Source organism: Paroedura picta, chromosome 2, assembly GCF_049243985.1.
Source record: "Paroedura picta isolate Pp20150507F chromosome 2, Ppicta_v3.0, whole genome shotgun sequence".
In the NCBI taxonomy this organism is placed as follows: domain Eukaryota; kingdom Metazoa; phylum Chordata; class Lepidosauria; order Squamata; family Gekkonidae; genus Paroedura; species Paroedura picta.
The window spans coordinates 8,956,755-8,978,605 of NC_135370.1; the positions used below are offsets into that span (position 1 = coordinate 8,956,755).

General features: G+C 47.6%; 1 protein-coding gene and 1 long non-coding RNA gene across 5 annotated transcripts in view; one reads left to right on the forward strand and one right to left on the reverse strand.

Moving 5' to 3' along the window:
• The window catches only part of ERBB4 (erb-b2 receptor tyrosine kinase 4), a 918,733-nt gene that overhangs the window by 325,368 nt on the left and 571,514 nt on the right, over window positions 1-21,851 (forward strand). The gene's annotated exons all lie outside the window — the stretch shown is intronic.
• Window positions 6,582-11,408, reverse strand: LOC143829052 (uncharacterized). Its single transcript, XR_013227991.1, has 4 exons — window positions 11,078-11,408; window positions 9,176-9,274; window positions 6,795-6,860; window positions 6,582-6,674 (listed from the first exon to the last, which is right to left on the reverse strand). It is a non-coding gene; the product is annotated as an uncharacterized LOC143829052 (long non-coding RNA).

Genomic DNA, 21,851 nt, shown 5'->3' on the forward strand with positions numbered 1-21,851 from the left:
CGTGCATCCAGGATCACCACCGTGCTCTGTTTGCTTGGCTGGGAGAAGGCAGCTGATGTTTGTCGGGCTTATAATACTTGGCCCTGGGCTTAGTACATGCCGATTGAGAATGTATGTATACTCAAGCAAACAACTTTAAGGCAGTTGTGGAAAGCGGCAAACATTTTATTTATTAATTACTTCCTCGTCGACAGAATGCAAAATGTATTTTAAAATGCAGCATAGGATTTCCAATGAACAGTGCAATAGAATTAAGATTAATGATCATGAAACAATGTGAACAAGACATGCCGTAAAGAGCACCGAAACCGGATTACAAAGATAGAAGATGATAAAGTAAAAGGGAGCAACTGCAGTGTGCGGGCTAGAGCAGCCTGTCTCAATTTTTTTTTACTGTCGAGAACCCCTGAGAACATTCTCCAGGCTTCAAGACATCCCAGAAGTGGTTCAATTCTACAGAATATGGTTGGGAAGTATAGCTGTGGACACGCCCTGCCCCCCGGGGGCCCTCCCCTTCCCATTGGGGGGGGCAGTTAGCATCTGATAAATGTTTAATAAATTATATATATAATTTTTTAAAATATATAGACACACATACATATAGAGATATATATACACATGTATGTATGTATGTCAAATTCAAATGGAAATTCAAAAAACCTTTAATGGCATATAAAACATCATGAGAACAAGGGTAAGTCATAATTATAATTAATTGATAAAAATTACATAGTCTAGATAAACAAATAAAAGAAAAGAAAATAAGCAGTAACCAACAGTAGATTCCTCCAGAATGCCCAGCAATCAGTGATTTCCACCAGTTGTGGGTGCCCCTGGTCTAGACCTGATTCTTGCCTAGCCGACTGTCCTTTTGTATCACAGTAGCCAAGAATTCGGCCACCAGTTCCGTTATTTCTGGGGACCTACAGCTAACAGATGTCTGGTTATTCTGTCCATAGTGCCAGAAAGGTCCATTGTGGTAGGGACAACAAGTCTGCATGTATGTATGTATGTATGTATGTATGTATGTATGTATGTATGTATGTATGTATGTATGTATGTATGTATGTATGTATAATGAATTAACTCCCTCACATTCCAGAAACCTCAGGGTCACCAAGAAACCCCAGTGCTTCACAAAATCCTGATAGAGAAAGCCTGGGTTAGAGCGAGGACAAGGGGTGTGCGCTTCGGCTTGGTTTAGCCGCCTTGGCGATCACCAAAGCCTGAGACAGCTAGCGCCATAGCGAGGAGAGGAGGGGCGGACGCTGGCTGGCTCACTGCCACCACCCCTCTTCTCCACGCTGCAGTGCTGGCCTCCTATGTGCCGCTTCAGGATTCGGGGATCACCGAGGCGGCTGAACCGAGCCGAAGCGCACAGCCCTAGTGAGGACTAAACTTGGGTGACCCAGGTTTGAATCCTCGCTCTGCTAAGGAAGCTTGCTTGGTGAACTTGGGCCAGACATACTCCCTCCGCTTAACCTGCCTTACAAGGTTGTTGTGAGGATAAAAGAGAGAAGAGGAGAACAATTTAAGCACCTTTGGGTCCCGAGTGGGGAGAAGGGTGGGGTACGCATGAAGTAAAACAAATACAAAATAAAGAAGGATATACTGAAAATGATCATTGCCGTAGAGCAGGGGTAGTTGACCTGTGATCCTCCAGAGGTTCATGGGCTACAATTCCCTTGAGCCCCTGCCAGTATTTGCTGGCAGGAGCTCATGGGAATTGTAGTCCATGGACATCTGGAGGGCCACAGCTTGGCCACCCCTGACATAAAAGTTGTAGAATTAGAGAAGCACAACAAGATGTTTTATTTTGAGGTGTTTTATTTTGGATGACCCTTTTTTATTAGGTTTATTAGGTTTTTTTATTATTAGACTACCCCTGCCATAGAGCACAGGTCTGTCCCACTTCATAAAAGAAACCTCCTGAATGGCACCGTTCTTCTCCAGTTCTAATCCCAGTATAAAAATGCCCTCCTGAACCTTTCAGCTTTGCTTCTCCTACACAAGGACAGGGGAGCGTGGGGGCCTTCCCGGCGTCCTCAGACAGGCCATCCCACAAGGGACAAGGGAGGCAAAGAATGGCCGTGCATGGACAACAGCTCATCTTACCCCTCTTCAGGGTACGGCTTTGCATGGAGAGATGGAGCACAGCAAGACAAGTGGTCCTGCAGTAGAATTGCCAGGTCCTTTGGGCAAATGGAAAGGGATATGGGGGAACCGACTCCGGTGTTGCACAGGATTTGATATCATCACTCCAGTGCTGTCCAGATGATGCTGATATTTAGGCACCAGCTCTATGGCCAAAATGGCTTCTATCGTAGAGGTTTTGCCAAAATCCCAGATTGTCATCCAGGTATCGCTGGCATGATGATGTCACTTCCTGTGCGACATCAGCCATGGAGCCAAGGCCTTCTCCTTTCTTGAGAGCCAGTTTGGTGTAGTGGTTAGGAGTGCGGACTTCTAATCTGGCATGCCAGGTTCGATTCTGCACTCCCCCACATGCAACCAGCTGGGTGACCTTGGGCTCACCACGGCACTGATAAAGCTGTTCTGACCGAGCAGTGATATCAGGGCTCTCTCAGCCTCACCCACCTCACAGGGTGTCTGTTGTGGGGAGAGGAATGGGAAGGCGACTGTAAGCCGCTTTGAGCCTCCTTCGGGTAGGGAAAAGCGGCATATAAGAACCAATTCTTCTTCTTCTTCTTCTTCTTCTTCTTCTTCTTCTTCTTCTTCTTCTTCTTCTTCTTCTTCTTCTTCTTAGTCCACAGCACTGGCCAACTGGGTTAAGGGTCTGGTGGCAAAGGAACCCTGTCCTGCAGCCATTAAGGTTAATGATAAACATACAGAGAAATCCAGAAGATCTCCTTTGGCACAGAAGAATTCACAGTAAGGAGGCTCAAGTTATGAGTGTGTTTCCAAAGCGGTAGCTATTTCCTGGAGTCTGTTCTTGGAATGGGTGTGGAGAACGGCAGCAATTATCTTATTTATTGCTTCGTTTTATATCGCCTTTGGTGCTTGGGTTTTTTTGCTTGTACCATTGGTATGTCTTGCCTTGTGCATAATTTGTCTGAATAGGCTCCATTGTCCTTCTGTGAGCGCTTGGGTACGGAGGACCGAGATGATATTATTTTATCGGCCCTGTTCATTTAAATGCTGACATATATTAAATTCATCCTGGGAAAAAATTGCCCTTTCTGAGAGAAATGGAAGTCTGCGAAGGAGACTAATTTCCAGCGATGGGAGGTGATTATGTTGTGTCCTGTGATCGCCAGTTCATTCCAGACGGCAAGTTACGTTTGTGACGAGCGACTGAATTTTGATCTGCGTGTTGCAACAGTGTCTGTGTGTCTGCGTGTGTGCATGTGTTTAAATTGTGTTTTGCTTAGGGAGTCTGCTTAGTAGTAGTGGCATGGTAACCACACAGGCGGCGTGGTGGCGGCAAGGGGCCGTATGGAGGCGGCATGGGCAGCATGGAGGCGCACGGGTGGCACGGAGGCAGCGCCCCACTTAAGAAGTGCCCGGGGAGGGAGAGGGAGGGCAAGAGTCCTAGGCTGAGCGGCAGGCAGGAATGGCTGAGTGGCAGGCAGGTGGACCAGCAGAGGGGGGGGGGAGAGGAGAAGAAGGGACGGGGGTCTGACAACAGAGAGGAGGAAGGGAAGGAGGCACTTAGTAAAAAAAAAAAACACTACAGGAAGACTTAATGGAGGTCGAACTGATGGGGGTGGGGTGGAGAGACTGCCTCCCTTGCCATGCCCTCTGCTGACCGTCTGTGTTTGGGTTTTTTGGGGGGGAGGGGGCTTTACCTGCTGTGGCAGTGTATATGCATAGGACGAATATGCATTGCCACGTGTAAGTTTCAATTTTTTTAAAAGCTAGACCAACAAACCTCTGATTGGTTTCCTCCATTGATTGACAGGCTGAAGATTGGTGAGTGAAAAGGTGCATTGCTCTCTCTTTTCCTTTTTGCGCAGCAGGAGGGGAAAAGGCAAGATGCTGCAGCAGGAATTGTGGAAGGGAGAAATAGCAGGATTTAATATCCTGCTATTGCGGGTAGGAGGCATCGCATGATTTGACCCTCTGTGCGGAAATGGCCCCAGAGTTCGAAGGGGTCACACAGGGTATCTAGTCCAACCCTCTGCTCAAGAAAAGATCAGCCTAAAGCATCCAGGATAAGTATCTGTCCAGCCATTGCTTGGACTGCTCCCCACCTCCTTAGGCAGCCCATTCCACTGCTGAACTATTCCTATGATCCTAGAGTGGGAAGAGGCCATGCAGGTCATCTAGCCCCACCCCCTGCTCAAAGCAGGATCACCCTCAAGCATCTGAGAAGTCTCTGTCCAGCTGCTGATTAAAGACTGCCTGCCGGTGAGGGGGAGCTCACCACCTCCTTAGGCAGCCCATTCCACTCCTGTAGTACTGTGCCACCCCCCCCCCGATATCTAGCCAACATCGTTCTCCACATAGTTTAAGCCGATCACTGCAGATCCTCTCCTCTGCTGCCAACAGCAACCCTTCACTGTCCTTCTCTAAGTGACAAACTTTTAAATACTTCAACAGAGCCATCGTGTCCCCTCCCTACCTCCTCTTCTTAAAGATGAACATTCCCATGTCCCTCAGCCTTTCTTCACAGGGCTTGGTCCCCAGGCCCCGGATCATTCTTAGCAGTCTCCTCTGCACCCTCTGAGAGCTCTGAGAGAACTAGGATTGACCAAAGATCACCCACCAGGCTGCCTGTGGAAGTGAAGTGAGGAATCAAACCTGGTTCTTCAGATTAAAGGTCAGCACTCTTATCCACAACACCAACTATGGTGGCTCTTAAACTACTAAGGCTGTAGCAAATCTTGGATGTTTTGGGTGAGCCGCCAGGATGGCAATGGGGCTGATTTGAGTGGCTATGGTACCCTAGGTCAGGGGTAGTCAACCTGTGGTCCTCCAGATGTCCATGGACTACAATTCCCATGAACCCCTGCCAGCAAACGCTGGCTACCCCTGACCTAGGTGTCCTCCCTCAATTTTTGTCCCCCATTCTCTTCATATATGCAGTTTGTGCCCAGGAAACGTATCCCACATCTTCTATGATTTTTCAGCTCTCAAATGAGAATTCATAGTCAAAATATAAAAGCTTCTTGAGGTCCCAAGGGAGTGAAAATAAAATAAATCCCAGTCACTGAGTTCTATCACAAGACGAGACTTATCAAAAGCCAAAAATTACAGGCAAAGCTTGCTGGATTGGCATGTATCCGTCATAGGGTTTTAGGCTGAAGCAGATAAACAAATAAGCGAGCAGTCATTACCACTAGTCTCATGGTATTTCTGTAGCTTTCTTTGTTTGTGGATCCTAAGATCCAATTTCAGGTAATCAGATCAAAATAGAACCAGCAAGTCTTGAAATGACTGACCAGGAATTATGCAACCTTTCTTTAAAACATTCTGTTGTTGTTTTGGAAAACATTCACAATGTAGTTATGCACAGGGGACATCCCATATTTCCTGTTTCATTAGCAAGCAAAAGACTTAGAAAAAGCCCTGGATGTCTCTGATGTTTTCAGAAGATTCCACATTGTCTCTTAGAAGCAGTTGGTAAAATCTGCTGTCAAATTTTAGCCCTGTGTGGTTTCCGGAGCAAGGGATGTTCAGCGGCGGTCTGTCCTTGCTTGCCTCTGGGTGGTGACCCTGGACTTCCATGGTGCTCTCATGTCCATGTGCTGACCAGGGCGGACTCTCATGTAGCCAGGTCCTTTCTGGCAACCAGTATGGGAAGAGGGACTTACTGGGAGCAGCAGGAAGGCCGATCTGACATACAGCAACGTGTCGACACCTCTGCTCACAATACCCCGAAGTGACATCATCACACCTAGGACATCAGGTCGACATTCTGGTATTTGAGCAAAAACGCTATGGTAAATTTGGCTTCCATAGTAAAAGTCTCTTCCTTATCGTTTCTTTAGGGAAAACCTTCTCTTTTTCAAAGCCTGGCCTATCCACACCGAGCATTAGTGAATTGGGTAGGGAGACAGCCTTGTTAATCCTCTTGAGTCTCTCATTGGTCGGTGGATCCCTCAGCCTATATCAGCCTTCCTCAACTTTTTTACCATTGAGAGCCCCCTGGAACATTCTTCAAGCTTCCAGAAACCTCAAAAGTGGTGCGATCGAGCAGAATATGGTTGGGAAGCAGAGCTGTGCACATGCCCGCCTGGAGGCCCTCCCCACCCCCTCCAGGCCCATCTTTGGCCATTTGGGAAGAGGGCAGGTCGGGTCGACGTGACCATATATGGTCATATCCCCCATTGAATGTTTATCAAATTGAAAAAAATAGTTCATTAACTCCCACCCATGCAGGAAACCCTTCCAGGGCCTTCAAGAAACCTCAGGGTTTCAGAAACCCTGATTGAGAAAGCCTGGCTTACCTTCACCAGGACTTGTCAATCTTTCTTCTTCAGCAAGGAGGGGAAGGGGAAATGGGCTGATCAGGGACTCTTTACGTGGAAGACACTTTGTGGCTCCCCAGTGAACTAGCCTGCTGCCCCTGCAGAGCTTCTATTTGGGGATCTCTTTTCGGGTCTTTATTTGCACATTCTCTTTCCCAGTGGAACCATTTCTGTGTTTGATGAGGCGCCTTCATTCCCATCCGTGTGTGTCTCAAAATGGCAACCTGCTGCATCAGAAGCCTTAAATTTTGAGAAATGGAAGGGAAGTCGTCGTTTTCTTTGTTGAACAAGGCAGAGGCTAGAATCCACCCCCCCCCCTATACACACACCAGTAATTCCCTTGCTCAAAGGAAAACAAACCTGATTTAGGCCACAATCCTGTGTACATTTGCCTGTGGATGAATCCTGACGAGTACAATAGGGCTTCTGTCTGATAAAACATGCACAGGATTAAAGATAGATACATAGCCCTGGGAAAGGTGCGGGGCATGCTGTATGTGGGAGAATTTTTACCCTCATTATTTTCCCATGGAAAAATTGTGAAACTTGGGGCTTTTCTGTACACCATAAATGTAGTGTCATGTGAAGACACTATATTCTGGCCACTCTGCATGACATCACCAACAGCTTGCTATATTCGTCATTTTAAAGGGCGAGTTGGTGAATCCCAAAAAGTGGATTCAGCAACCTAAAAAGTGCTATCTCCCAGCAGACAACCAGCAAGCTACTAGCCAAAGAAATGTATGGAGGCGAAGAAGCGCTATATCCACCTCCAATGTCCCACACTTGTACCCGCTTCCTCCCCCTCTTCCTGGGGATAGGAATTTCTTTTTTTTTAAGTGAACTGCCCGGAGCAACGAATAGGTGGACATGTGCCTCGGTAAGCCTGCAGATACACAGAAATGTTTTATAATCAGGTTCCCATTTCACACAGTCTCACCAATGCAAGATTTAACACAGTCTCACCAATGCAAGATTTAACACAGTCTCACAATTTAACACAGTCTCACCAATGCAAGATTTTCATTGTGTGCCCGGGAATCCCCCCCGCCCCCCCCAAAAATATTGTCTGTGCCTCTATGAATATGTGAATAGGGTTTAAACAAATAAGTATATATATGAAGAAGAAGAAGAAGAGTTGGTTCTAATATTCCCTACCCGAAGGAGGCTCAAAGCGGCTTACAGTCGCCTTCCCATTCCTCTCCCCACAACAGACACCTTGTGGGGTGGGTGAGGCTGAGAGAGTGCTGATATCACTGCTCGGTCAGAACAGTTTTTATCAGAGCCGTGGCGAGCCCAATGTCACCCAACTGGCTGCATGTGGGGGAGTGTAGAATTGAACCTGACATGCCAGATTAGAAGTCCCCACTCCTAACCACTACACCAAACTGGCTTTCATATATATATTTAAATCAGCAATTGCCGGAAGTGCCGGAAGGGGATTGGTTGGCCAAAGTGATTGACAGTGGTTGGCAGGCCAAAGCGCAACAAGCCCAAAGCACATTGCTCTCTCTTCTTGCTTTTCCAGAAGCAAGTGAGGAGTGCAAGACACACGAAAAGCAGTCAGAAACAAGCGAGACAGCTCAAGATGTGCAGAGTGCCAGTCATGAAGAATTCTGATGCTTTGCCACACAGCAGGCTTCGTACTGTCATGCCCAATGTGCGGAAAAGCCCTTGGAGGAGGAGTTTTAAAAAAACCTCACATTTTTCTCATGAAGTGTTTTCTCTTTTGAAAGGAATAAAATGCTTAGAAGAGTCGTTCCTCTCTAAATGTGTATTTACAGTGGGAGACCTTGACTTTTTTCAGGTTTTTCATAATTAAGAATGTCTGGGAAGTACTAGGGAAAAACCCTCATAATACCTGCCCGGACTGAGTGACTGGTCTTAGTATGGTTTAGTTAAAAGATGTGGAACAAAATGTTTTTTGAGTCTGTGATGCTTTAGATCAGGGGTAGTCAAACTGCGGCCCTCCAGATGTCCATGGACTACAATTCCCACGAGCCCCTGCCAGCAAATGCTGGCAGGGGCTCCTGGGAATTGTAGTCCATGGACATCTGGAGGGCCGCAGTTTGACTACCCCTGCTTTAGATAATGATAATTCCTATGTGTACCTTCGAAATCTAAACATATCTTTAACCATTCCTGCGGAGCGGATTAAATAAAAGGGTAAGGGCTGTCTGGGAGGAGTTAGGGCGGGCCTTCACCTCCATACATTTCGCCCTGCAAAGGCTTCCCCAGCCACCGTTGCCTAGCGCCCCTTTTATCCCTGCATAAAATGGGCTGTAGTTCTAGTTTTAAAGAATAATTGTTTAAACATAGATAATTCTCGCGACAGTATGCTATAATATGTCTAATGTTATAATATGCCTAATGCTATAATATGCCTATAATATGCCTAATGTTATTACACGGTAGTTTGTTGCATTTCCGTGTTGCCGAGTCTGATATCCACATATGGCGACTTGTCATCCTACTTCTTGCGACTCTATGGGACTGTTTCTGTCCAAATAACACACATTCTGTTGCAGGCTACAGCATTTGTTTCCTACCGTTGGTTTTATCTTTTTTCTTTCCTGAGACATCAAAAATTAAACTAGGAAAGGGTGCAGCAGTTTGCAGATTCTATGTATTGAGGATATACTTTCAGTTTTCCTTATAGGAAACAAATCACATACACCAAATCATACAATTTTGTATACCAGTTAAATTTAAATCATTATGTTGTAGACTCAGTTTAATACGTTGTATACGTTGCCTGCAAAAGTCCTTTTTCGGGCACCAGTGAGCCATCCTCTGGTTTGAGGTGTTTTTTCTGGAACATCCCAATGTTTGTGAAGATCCTGGGAGGCATGAAAAACAGAAGGTCTTGTCCCCGACACTGCAGAGAATGTGGCATCATAATGCTGTGACATCCCTGCCACACTCTGATTTGGGGGTAACAACTCTATGGTAAAACAAGCTTCTATCATAGAGGTTTTGCCTAAATACCAGAGTATCGCCTGCACATGGCTGTTGTGATGATCTCACTTCCTATGCAACGCCAGCCATGAGGCCTGGGCCTTTCTTTTTCCCCAGGCAAATTCCCCTGCCAGCCGGTTGATCAACCGCTACGAGGGAGATCTGAGTATCAGGGGATCCCCGAGCTCTGGGGGCAGGGTCTGGCACCCCTAGTTTGTGTCCTGCTTTTCTGTTTATATAACTTAACAATGTGGAAAATTAGTTCTTTAGTTAAGGCAGCCTTTCTCGACTCCTTCAGGCTTCAAGAAACCCCCAAAGTGGTGCAATCATGCAGAATATGGTTGGGAAGAATAGCTGTGGACATGCCCATCCCCTGTTGGCCATTTGAAGGAAGGGGGGGGCAGGTCGACATGACTGTATATGGTCATACCACCTACTAAATGTTGAACGATTTTAAAATATATATAAAGGTAAAGGTAAAGGTATCCCCCGTGCAAGCACCAAGTCATGTCTGACCCTTGGGGTGACGCCCTCCAGCGTTTTCATGGCAGACTCAATACGGGGTGGTTTGCCAGTGCCTTCCCCAGTCATCACCGTTTACCCCCCAGCAAGCAAGCTGGGTACTCATTTTACCGACCTCGGAAGGATGGAAGGCTGAGTCAACCTTGAGCCGGCTGCTGGGATCGAACTCCCAACCTCATGGACAGACAGCTTCAGACATCATGTCTGCTGCCTTACCACTCTGTGCCACAAGAGGCTCTTAAAATATATATAGAACTAATTAATTAACTCCCCCCATTTGGGAAACCTTTCCAGAGCCATTCAGAAACGCCAGGGTTTCACGAAAGCCTGGTTGAGAAGGTAGAAACCCTGGAAGCTGAGAAGGCCACCCATTTGGTCTCTGGCTTTCCCGGCAGGCCGTTCTGCAGGTTGTGAGCAGGCCATCTGGCTGTGGACAAGGCTTTTGCCTCTGAGTCATGCAGCTCAAAGTGCATTCGAAAGCAGACAGGGCCGTTTCTTCTGATCCGTCGGCGGTCTCTCCCTGCCTGAATATTAAGATTTAACATTATATCTTCACAGGGACCAAAGGGTTGTGCAGGATAATCAACAATTCCTCTATTGCCCTGAGGTTCAGGGCGTGGCGGAGTGACTACCCAGTGCCGATTCTTCTAGAAACCCACTGATGTGACTTGATCCTGCTTAGTGCAGAAGGGTGCATAGCCTAACCTGTGATTGGCTTGGCGAACTGTAATCACTTATTTGGTTGTGCAATTATGAAGGCGATGTTGCATCCTTCAAGGAAGGGCCGTGGCTCCGTGGCAGAGCACCTGCTTGTCCCACAAGGTCCCAGGTTCAGCCCCTGGCATCGCCAGTTGAAAGGATCAGGTAGCAGGTAACGTGGAAGACCCTTTTCTGCCTGAGACCCTGGAGAGCTTCTGCCAGTCAGAGTGGGCAATACCGACCTTGATGGATTGAGGGCCTGATTCAGTAGAAGGCAGCCTTATATGTTCCCACCTTCCTCTTCCTCTTTTGTGACTGCTCAGACCCTGTAATATTTTGTCCAGAAAGCCCCTGTGTACCCCAGAAACAGTTTTCTGAGGGCTAGAGGGAGCCTCAACATTTAGACAGGATAGATTGACATATTATTATTATTGTTATTATTATTAATTTAATTTGTATACTACCTTCCTATGCAGGCTTAGACATAATCTAGCACCCTCCTGCTTGCATCTTCTGGACTCTAACCCTGCTCTAGGACAGCTCTGCTGTTAATTTTTAAACTCCAGCAGTTAATGGGAGAGAATTAAGTATCACCAATAATCTCAGCCTTCTCAATGGATTTGTGCTCGTCTTCCCCTCATGAAGTCCCACAGCCTAGCTCCTAGAGAAACCAGGCAGGGTTGGCCATGGGAATGAACAAGTGCTGTGGCTAAGTGTTCTTTGTGACATGCTCCCGATGCTTAGCCAGTGGTGGCCTTTCCTGGCCACTGTGGCACATGCCCTGTTGCATCTAGATCACTTGACCACAGTGAATTTAGAGTGAGGCTGCCCTCAACATATGGGCTGAAATTTCCAAATTCTGTCACCAGGTGGAGTGGTTCAAGGGGTCATATCCCTCCAGAATTGGCCCATGTACGCTTACTTTCAGTTTATTTCTTGGCCCAGTTCAAGATTCTAGGGTTGACTTTTAAAGCCCTGTATGGCTTCAGAACCAGAAGATCTTATTCCCATAGGCACCTCTCTGACAGCTATGGTCCTCTTCTGAGGCTGTGGTTCAGATCCTGCTGCATTCAACTCAAGGGAGTGCCTTCTTGGTTATGGACCCAGAACTCTGGACCGCTCTCCCCAGGGATATTTGTATGTTCCTTTCTGTCCTCTCCTCCGGTGGTCCTCACTGATCCCTGCTTCCTGCCCTGTGTTTCAGTTACTGTCTTGTGTGTCTTTCATTTGCAGAATTAATGCTGATGAATGTTGTTTTAACTGATAGCTCCCTTGGTAGCCCTCGTGGGCAGAAAGGCAGTATACAAATTTTGTAGATAGACCAAAGGTGTGGGGATCTAGGACCTGCTTTAGTCAGTGGAATTTACGTCCACATTTAGAATCACATCCTTCAGTTTTACAAAGTTGGAGTCCAGTGGAACCTTTAAGACCAGAAAAGTTTTATTCGAGGGATAACCTCCTTGAGCTGAAAGGGAGGACCATATACAAATATAAGAAATAAAATAAATAGATAAGCTTGCACACCGGGCAGCTTGGTATAGTGGTTAGGAATACGGACTTCTGCTCTGGTGAGCCGGGTACAATTCCGTGCTCCGCCACATGCAGCCAGCTGGGTGACCTTGGGCTCACCACACCACTGAGAAAACTGCTCTGACCGAGCAGGAATATCAGGGCTCTCTCAGCCTCCCCTCCCTCACAGGGTGTCTGTTGTGGGGACTGGAAAGGGAAGGTGAATGTAAGCCACTTTGAGTCTTCTTCGGGTAAAGTGGTATATAAGAACCAACTCCTCTTCTTCTTCAGTAATATCAAGGCTCTCTCAGCCTCCCCTACCTCACAGGGGTGTCTGTTGTGGGGAAAGGAAAGGGAAGGCGAGTGTAAGCCACTTTGAGACTCCTTTGGGTAAAGGAAGGAGTCTGCCATGAAAACGCTAGAGGGCATCACTCTTTACCTGGGTAAAGAAAAGCAGCATATAAGAACCAACTCCTCCTCCTCCTCCTCCTCCTCCTCCTCCTCCTCCTCCTCATTCTTCAAAAGCTTATCCCCAGAACAAAGCTTTGCTGGTCTTCACGGTGCCACTGGTCTCCTACTTTATACCTGCCTCGGAACGTCATGGCGACCCACCGGAATTATGCGTCAAGTTTTGACAGCTTTGACAGCTACCTGCATCCGGTTGGGCTCCAGATGCTTCAGAATCCATAAAATTAATGAGAGATTTGGACTCTCGTCCTTCGAGTTTCTTGAGCCTCTTGTGGCGCAGAGTGGTAAGGCAGCCGCCTGAAAGCTTTGCCCATGAGGTTGGGAGTTCAATCCCAGCAGCCGGCTCAAGGTTGACTCAGCCTTCCATCCTTCCGAGGTCGGTAAAATGAGTACCCAGCTTGCTGGGGGGTAAACGGTAATGACTGGGGAAGGCACTGGCAAACCACCCCGTATTGAGTCTGCCATGAAAACGCTAGAGGGCGTCACCCCAAGGGTCAGACATGACTCGGTGCTTGCACAGGGGATACCTTTATCTTTACCTTTTACCTTCGAGTTTATTGTCTCCTGCGATGTTGTGTTCTACGGCTGCAGTCGGTGCTGTTTGTTTTACACCAGGTGCGAACGGTTGGAAAAATCATTCTCCGTTACGGGATTCTTTACCTAGCTTACTCATGATTGAGAAAACGGCAATTTACCTCCTATAGCAACACTTGTGTCTGCTATTAGAATGCTTCTCACCCTTTTTCAAAAATGCACCTGGCCAGAATTACTGCTGGAGTAAATCCATTTGTGTCTATTGGTATTACAGAAACTACATCAATATAAGCCTGGCAAGTATCTGGACTGACTTTCCTGTAGACAGGCATACATGAAATTGCCTGTAGGACCTAATTTTTCACTAAAAAGCCAGGCTTAGCAATTTTCATCAGACAGTAAGGTAATTAATTAGTCCAATTTTATGGAAATTAGCTCATTAGGAGTAACTTCATTTGGCCTGTTCGTAAAGCTCTTTAGAGGGGGGAAAAGAGCTTTATGAACTGGGTCCCGTTCTCCCCCCCCCCCCCCACTCATCTTTTCTGCCCCCTTCCCACTTTCAAAACTAAAATGTAACAGGTGTGGAACAGCTCCTACCCAGCTGAATATTCCATTCAAATTTAAATAGCAAAATGAGGCCCTTTCTGCATTCAAAGTTTACTCTTATTTTTGAGAGAACTCAATGCAGGATAGCTTACTTCAATAGCCATTTGGTAGGTCTGCACAGAAGTCTTCTCTTCATAGTTTCTCCCTAGAGAGCCAGCCTGGTGTAGGGGTTAGGAGTGCGGATTTCTAATCCGGCAAGCCAGGTTTGATTCCCTGCTCCTCCTCCATATGCAGCCAGCTGGGTGACCTTGGGCTCCCCACAGCACTGAGAAAGCTGTTATGATCGAGCAGGAATATCAGGGCTCTTTCAGCCTCACCCACCCCACAGGGTGTCTGTTGTGGGGAGAGGAAAGGGAGGGTGAATGTAAGCTGCTTTGAGGGATAGAAGAACCAATTCTTCTTCTTCTTCTTCTTCTTCTTCTTGGTTTTGGAACAAACTATCTGCACCACATTGCAAACTGACGAGAAAGGGAGCTTGTAAGTTGCAGGGGGCTTGAGATGTTGTTCTGCATAAATGTCCTGATTGGTCCAGTGCATGATGGGCTTGCTTGCATTCGTACAACGGCAGCTCCTCAAGCTCTGTTTGCTTTCCACTTGGAGAGCAGTTTCCGCCGAGTACCTCCCCCATCCTGTAAAAGCCACAATCCATTTAATGTCTATGATTATTTCCCCCTTAACACTCCATCTACTGTTAAAGCTTTCTGTGCAGTCCGCTGTGCTGCTCAACGGCTTTGTAGGCGTTGGCATTGAAAACTCTCGAGGTGGAATAACGGTGAGAGGTGGGACGGATGAGCGGTACTCCTGACCGACCGACTGCTGCCCACAACACTGTGCTGAAATCCCTGCATGTGGGTGCATGTGTGTTCCTGCTTCCAGTGTGCCATGGCTGACACTGTGAAATCATGTTGCTGCGCCTCAAAAGAAGTGATTGTGTTTTCGACCCCAATGCCCAGCTCACAAAATCAACTCACACCGGAGGCAAAATATGGCCAACCTTAGCGCACCTAGCCCTCCTTATCTCCTTACCTCCTCCCCCGATGTGTCTGTGGGACTGCAGCTCAAGTCCTCAGAAGCCCATACTCCACCATAGCCTCCAGTCTAGCATCCAGGACAGGTTTTTGCCAGACAGAATTACCCAGTTAACAAAAAGAGAGCAAAAAAGGAAAGGTTTTTGAGGGTGGAAACCTGGAACAAACACAGACTGGAAAGGAAGCAGGAGGGTGCAGGACAGGTGGAAGACGGGGCGTAGTGTGGTCAGTGTTGGAGTAGAAGACTGTCCTTTGAGAGGAAGAACAGTGCAGGGAAAAGAACTCCGAAGGAAGGGTCCTACTTTCAATTTAACTCTGTTTTGCGATGGGAGGGGGAAGTGAAACTGGGCCAACAATGCAAAGAGGGCCTACATTATTGAAGACACTTATTTTAGGTGACAATTTTGTCCTAAGAACACTTTTCTGCAAGTCAGGTCCACTGAATAGATTTGAGCCAGATTCTGAGTAGAGCTTTTGATTTCTAGGGAGAAATTTTCAGCTAAACATCCAGAAGAAGCTCCTTACAGTTAGAGTGGTTCCTCAGTGGAACAGGCTTCCTTGGGAGGTGGTGGGTTCTCCTTCTTTGGAAGTTTCTAAGCAGAGGCTAGATAACCAACTGACAGAAATGCTGATTTTATGAACTGAGGCAGATTGTGAGTGGGTGGGCAGGAAGGGATGTGTCACTGTTTGTCTCTTGTGGCCCTTCCTTGCATACCCAGGGAATTGCTGATCGCCACTGTGGGATACTAGATATATTTCCTCCAGGCCAGGCAAGATTCTGGAGCTTTTTGGTGGGGATGGGATCACTTTGGCATGAAATTGGATTCACTGTGAGTGGGCAGTTAGTTGTGAGTTCCTGCATTGTGCAGGGGATTGGACTAGATGACCCCGGAGATCCCTTCCAACTTTATGATTCGACTAGGGACCAAGCCCGTTGTACTTGTAAATACAACGGGTGCTAGGTGTGCTCTTGGGGCCAGGGGGAAGGCTTCCTCCCCCCCTCCGGGTCCAGAAGCGCACCCACAGCCTCCTCGAAGGCTGGACTCTGAGGCATTGTACGATTTTGAAGTCATACCTCCAAAACTCAAGGAATATTTCCAACCCAGGGGAAGCCAACCTCCAGGTGGGGCCTGGAGAGCACCTGGAATTACAGCTCATCTTCATAGTATAAAGATTGGCCCATCAGGCAGAAAGGGCTACTTTGGACAGGGTTGTGGTAGAGAAGAAAAATTTAAGGTCTCCCACACAGGTTGTTGTTGAATTGAAAGACTTGAGGCCCACTGCACAGGATTGTTGTGCAGATAAAACATGAGGCAAAAGAACCTCCGCAGCAGCATCCAGTTTCATCTGCAGAATAACGCTGTGCAGTGGCCTCAAATCTGCATAGAGTTGCAAAGAAGAAAGACACATGGCTTGGCTGTGTCTAACCCCCGGGCAGAGCAGTATTTTAAGTGATAAGGGGCTTTTCTGTGGCCTCCCTGTCAGCCATTTAGCAGAAGGAGAAATTCCCCCCCCCAAAAAAAGGAATGCCCACCCCCATGCCCTCAGGCTCCCCTGCATTGCTCTTGGAAACGCCTCCCTCCCCTCAGTCAGGGCCTGTCAGAGGCTCCTTTGCAGCAGGCCTGAAGGGAGGGGGAGGGAGTGCAATCACCAGCCTCCAGCCAGCTCTGTCAGGGTTCTGAGGCAATTTACAGTTGGACATGACAGTTAGGACAGCCTTGGGGTGAAAAGGGCTGGCACAGCCTGTCCAAGCCTCCATTCTCATCCCCTTTGGCAGCCCTACTGACCTCCTCTCCCCGCGGTGGTCAGGAGCAGACTGGCAGCCATGTCTCCAGATTGCCCCAGGCTGGGCTGGGTGGGCGGGTCGGAACTCTGGTCTGTCCTGGTGAGGGCCCAATCGGAAGGTGCTTTGCGCCTTCTGATTGGCCTCTCACCCGGCAAGCTGGAATTCTTGTCAGTCTGGGGCCAAGGGGCCAATCGTTGGTCCCTGTTTCCTATCCTGGACTCAGCCCACCCCCCTTAGCCTTACTGTTTTATTTATACCGCTTCCCTAGCGGTTTACAGGTGGTTCTATGATTCTAACTCATCCTAACTGCACATGGTGGTGACCAAATTTGAGTTGATGTTCTGGTGAAGCAATTATCTAGCTCCTTTTATCACAAGCACAGTGTCTCCAGATCAGCTCTTCTTCTTTCAGTTTAAGTGGCTGTTCATCCACCTGCTACTCTGCCAACACCTACCGATTTCCACACGTTGTGTTCACTTGCCCATCTAATGTGTTGCATTGGGCTGGAAGCAGATCTCGAGCGACATCCCCCAAGTTGTAACGGTACAGTCCTCCCACACAGTTTTAATTTCCCTGCCATCTCAACTGGTGTTTGCGCTAAACACTGCCACCCATGGAGAAGAACGTCACTCAGTTGATCTCACCAGTATTTGGAAGATGTAATGTTTCAGAACATTTCAGGGAAGCTTATGCTTAGGCAATCTGTACATTCCTTTGCCGTTGCCAGTGTATCCAAGAGGCAAGCTTCAAAAGGAAAGGAGTCGCACATTAGCTACTTGTTTCCTGCTCATTACAGGCTTAATTGTATCTGGGTCATCCAGGAGGCCAAAGGAAGTCTTGAGATTTTTCGCCACTTAAGAAATCAGGATGCTTACGGTGCCTCGTTTGTGGGTCTTCCATTTTTCCTTGCACTCCTTTTTTCTCCCGACACGTTACCTCTCCTTTCGCTGGCAGGAGCTCATAGGAATTGTAGTCCATGGACATCTGGAGGCCCACAGCTTGCCCACCCCTGACTTAAAAGTTGTAGAGTTAGAGAAGCACAACAAGATGCTTTATTTTGAGGTGTTTTATTTTGGATGACCCTTTTTTATTAGGTTAATATAAAGCTTCAGAGTCCTGGTAAAAACGGAGGCTGTTCCCCTCATGGGTTTATTCTCTTCATTCATGGCCCTTTATTTCTCTTCAGCAGGGGCCCAAAGAGGCATACAACCTCCTCCTCTTCTCCAGTTTACCTTCTGTTTTACACCCCCGGAGACCGGTGAGAGCAAGCAGTGACCTCTCCTTGAAAGAACATCAAGATTTGTTTCAATTAAGCAGGCCCCGGTCCTTCCAAGAGGGCTTGTTAAATTTTCGCATCTAAAGCTGAATATTCGCACCTCAGGGTATTCCCCACCCAGCTGATGAATCAGTTCTGTGTGGGATGCAGCACTAGAGAGGTGGCTGATGACCAAGTAACCCCTTACTTATGTGGCTCTGAAGCCACAGTGCTTTAGATGGCCACGATGGGCAAAGGGAAAACATACCAGATTTCCTCTGTAGAGCATCATGAATGTTGTCACCCCACCCCTGCCAAATTTTAGCCTAGGCTTCTGCAACTCGCCTTATGCCAGGCCATACTGTGGTTCTCCAGATGGCCATGGACTACAATTCCCATGAGCCCCTGCCAGCATGCTTCTTCCTTGGCCTCCACTGGTTCTGTGAGCCCCCTAAGACGCACCTGCGACATCCATCTCCATGTTTCAGTTTGGTGCTTTTGAAATGCTCCTGCTAATGGGATTTGTACTTCTGATTTAAGAATTCTAATCAAGCCAATTACCAAAGCATGGGCTGAAACCAACTTGGAATGGGCTGGTTGTTTGTAGAAGCGTTGTGCTTGCCGTGGGCCTGTCGTTGCTATGTACAGTGCTGGACCGCTGCATGCTTTCTTCCTTAATTGGTCACCATGCTTGCTTAAATGCATTTGCACCAGGGTCCTCCCCGGCCCCTTCGTGTAGCGCGTCTTGATGCCACTCTGCTTGTCAATGAACATATCTGGAATACGGCCAGTCTGGTTGTTCCCCCGAAAGGAGGAGGGGGGCTGGATAAATAAAGTGTGGAGAAGTCTTGACGGCACAGTCAACAAGCTCGGTGAAGGTGGATTGGAACCCAACTGATCCAGCAGCCTCCGTCTCTTGATTTTATTGCAGAAACAAGATTTATTACCGCTCACATATTTAGCTGCCTGTTTAAACTCAAATAAAACTGGCCCTTCTCTGTTTTGTTTTGTTTTCTTTGGTCTGTTACGTTCCCATTATTTGTTTTCATAGAATCATAGAATCATAGAGTTGGAAGGGACCTCGGGGGTCATCTAGTCCAACCCCCTGCACTATACAGGATACTCACAACCCTATAGTTCATTTTTATTTATTCATTACATTTGTCTTCCTCCTTGTTGTCACTCAAGGTGGATTACATAAAAACCTATAAAATCCCCGATCTTTACAACCACACACCTGCAGATGGCACAGGGGGGAAAGCCTTTCAACCCCTCTAGAACCACCCACAAAGGGTTCGATTGATGATACAGCAAAACCTTAAACAATCTCTTAAACAACCCAGACTCACCCAAAGAGCTGGCGGAAGAGCTCTGTTTTACAGGCCCTGTGGAACTTTGCCAGCTCCTTCAGGGCCCTCAGCTTTTCCGGAGCTCATTCCACCAAGTTGGGGCCAGGACCAAAAAGGCTCTGGCCTGTGTTGAGGCCAGGCATATCCCTCTGGGGCCAGGGACCTCTAACAGATTAGTGCCTGCTGAGTGCAATGCCCTGCGAGGAGTGGGGGTGGGATGCATAAGCAGATAAGCAGTCCCTCAGATAGGCAGGGCCCAAGCCACATATGGCCTTAAAGGTCAGAACCAAAACCTTTAATTTGATCCGGGTCATGACTGGCAACCAGTGGCGCTGCGTCAGCCCTGGCTGGTTATGGGTCCTCCAAGATGAACTGGTGAGGACCCTAGCAACTGCATTCTTTACCAGCTGGAGTTTCTGGATCAAGGACAAGGGTAGACCAGTGTAGAGGGAGTTACAGAAGTCTAGTCTAGAAGTGACTGTTGCATGGATCACTGTGGTCAAACACTCTGGGGTTAGGTAGGGTGTTAGTAGCTGCACCTGGCCAAGGTGGTAAAATGCCGTTCATGCTACCTCAGTGATCTGTGCCTCCATTGAAAGGGAGAATCACCCCCAAATTTCTTGCTGTGGGTGAGATGTTAAGATGAGACCCTGCAAAGATGGGTAAACACGCTTCTTGTCCTGCTCAACCACAGGACCTCCATCTTGGAGGGGTTGAGTTGTTAAAGCAGCTCTGCTCTAACAATCCAGCAATGGCTACCAAACATCTGGCAAATGTATCAGAGGGGAGTTTGGGTGGCTGTCCATGAGAAGATAGAGCTGGATGACATCTGCATACTGATGGCAACCCTGCCCATTGCTCTGGACCAACTATCCTAGAGGGCACATAAAGGTGTTAAATAGCATAGGGAAGAGTATCGCGGCCAATGGGCCCCCACAAGGAAGTCTATACGGGGTAACAGGGTCTCTCCCACTGCCACCCTCTGTCCAGTTTTGGAAAAAGGAACACAGCCATTGAAGGGCTGTCAAATGCACCTGTCACCATGCACCATGTCAAATGCACCTGATAGGTTGATCAATATGAGTATGGCCAATAAGCCCCAATCCAGCTAGCGCCAGAGATCATCCACCAAGGCAACCAACAGTGTCTCCAACCCCAGGTCAGGACGGAAGCCGAACTGGTATGGATCGAACACTGATATTTCTTCCAAGTATGCCAGAAGATGGTCCACCATGGCCCTTTCAATTACCTTTCCCAGAACTCTGTAAATGTATAGGGATGGGTATAAGTTAATGCAAGAGCCTCTTGTGGTGCAGGGTGGTAAAGCAGCCGGCATGCTGTCAGAAGCTCTGACCATGAGGCTGGGAGTTGGATCCCAGCAGCTGGCTCAAGGTTGACTCAGCCTTCCATCCGTCCGAGGTCGGTAAAATGAGTACCCAACTTGCTGTGGGGTAAACGGTAATGACTGGGGAAGGCACTGGCAAACCACCCCGTATTGAGTCTGCCATGAAAACGCTAGAGGGCGTCACCCCAAGGGTCAGACATGACCTGGTGCTTGCACAGGGTATACCTTTATAAGTTAATGAGCTGCTAGAGAGACACCTCTTTTTAAAAAGTGAAATAAAAATGGTAAAAAAGACAATGCAGTTTGAATAAGGTTGTCACTTTGGTATTGAATAACAGCCAACTCTTTCGCAACTGCAGTATAAGCCCTAGTTACAGCTAAGGAAAGCTTAAACGAGTTAACGATATTTGATCTAGAAAAGTGTATGTTGTCACTAATGTTATATGATCCCGCTTATTCTGCTCCGTGTACAGTCAGGCATTTGCCTGCTCTGTGAACATGCCAGAATATTTTGTTGTTGTCTGCTCCTTGTGACAGATTGAGGACACCATTTGAAACTCTCCCCAGAAAGTCATTGACTGCTGACCAGTGGAATGAAGAAGAGTTGATTGCCACTTTTCTCTTCCTGAAGGAGTCTCAAAGCAGCTTACAGTCACCTTCCCTTTCCTCTCCCTACAACAGACACCCTGTGAGGGAGGTGAGGCTGAGAGAGCCCTGATATTACTAAAGAAGAAGAGTTGGTTTTTATATGCTGCTATTCTCAACCCAAAGGAGTCTAAAAGCAGCTTACATTCGCCTTCCCTTTCCTCTCCTCACAACAGACACCCTGTGAGGGAGGTGAGGCTGAGAGAGCCCTGAGATTACTGAAGAAGAAGAGTTGGTTCTTATATGCTGCTATTCTCAACCCAACCCCCCTCAAGGATTGCTGCCTTGCCGTGGCAAGGGGGCTTGCGCAGCTCAGTGAAGCTATGAGCTATGCCGTGCAGGACCACCCAAGACGGACAGGTCATAGCTGAGAGCTCTGACAAAAGGTGATCCACAGGAGAAGGAAATGGCAAACCAGTCCAGTATCTTTGCCATGAAAATCCAATGGACAAGTTCAAAAGGCAAAACGATATGACGCCGGAAGATGAGCCCCTCAGGTTGGAAGGTGTCTAATATGCTACTGGGGATGAGCAGACAGCTGTACGAGTAGCGCCAGAATGAATGAAGCGACTGGGCCAAAGCCGAAAGGACGCTCAGTTGTGGAAGTAACTGGTGGCGAAAACACAGTCCGATGCTGCTAAGATTTTTATTCCATAAGAACCTGGAACGTCAGATCCATGAATCAAGGCAAACGTGCTGTGGTTAAACAAGAG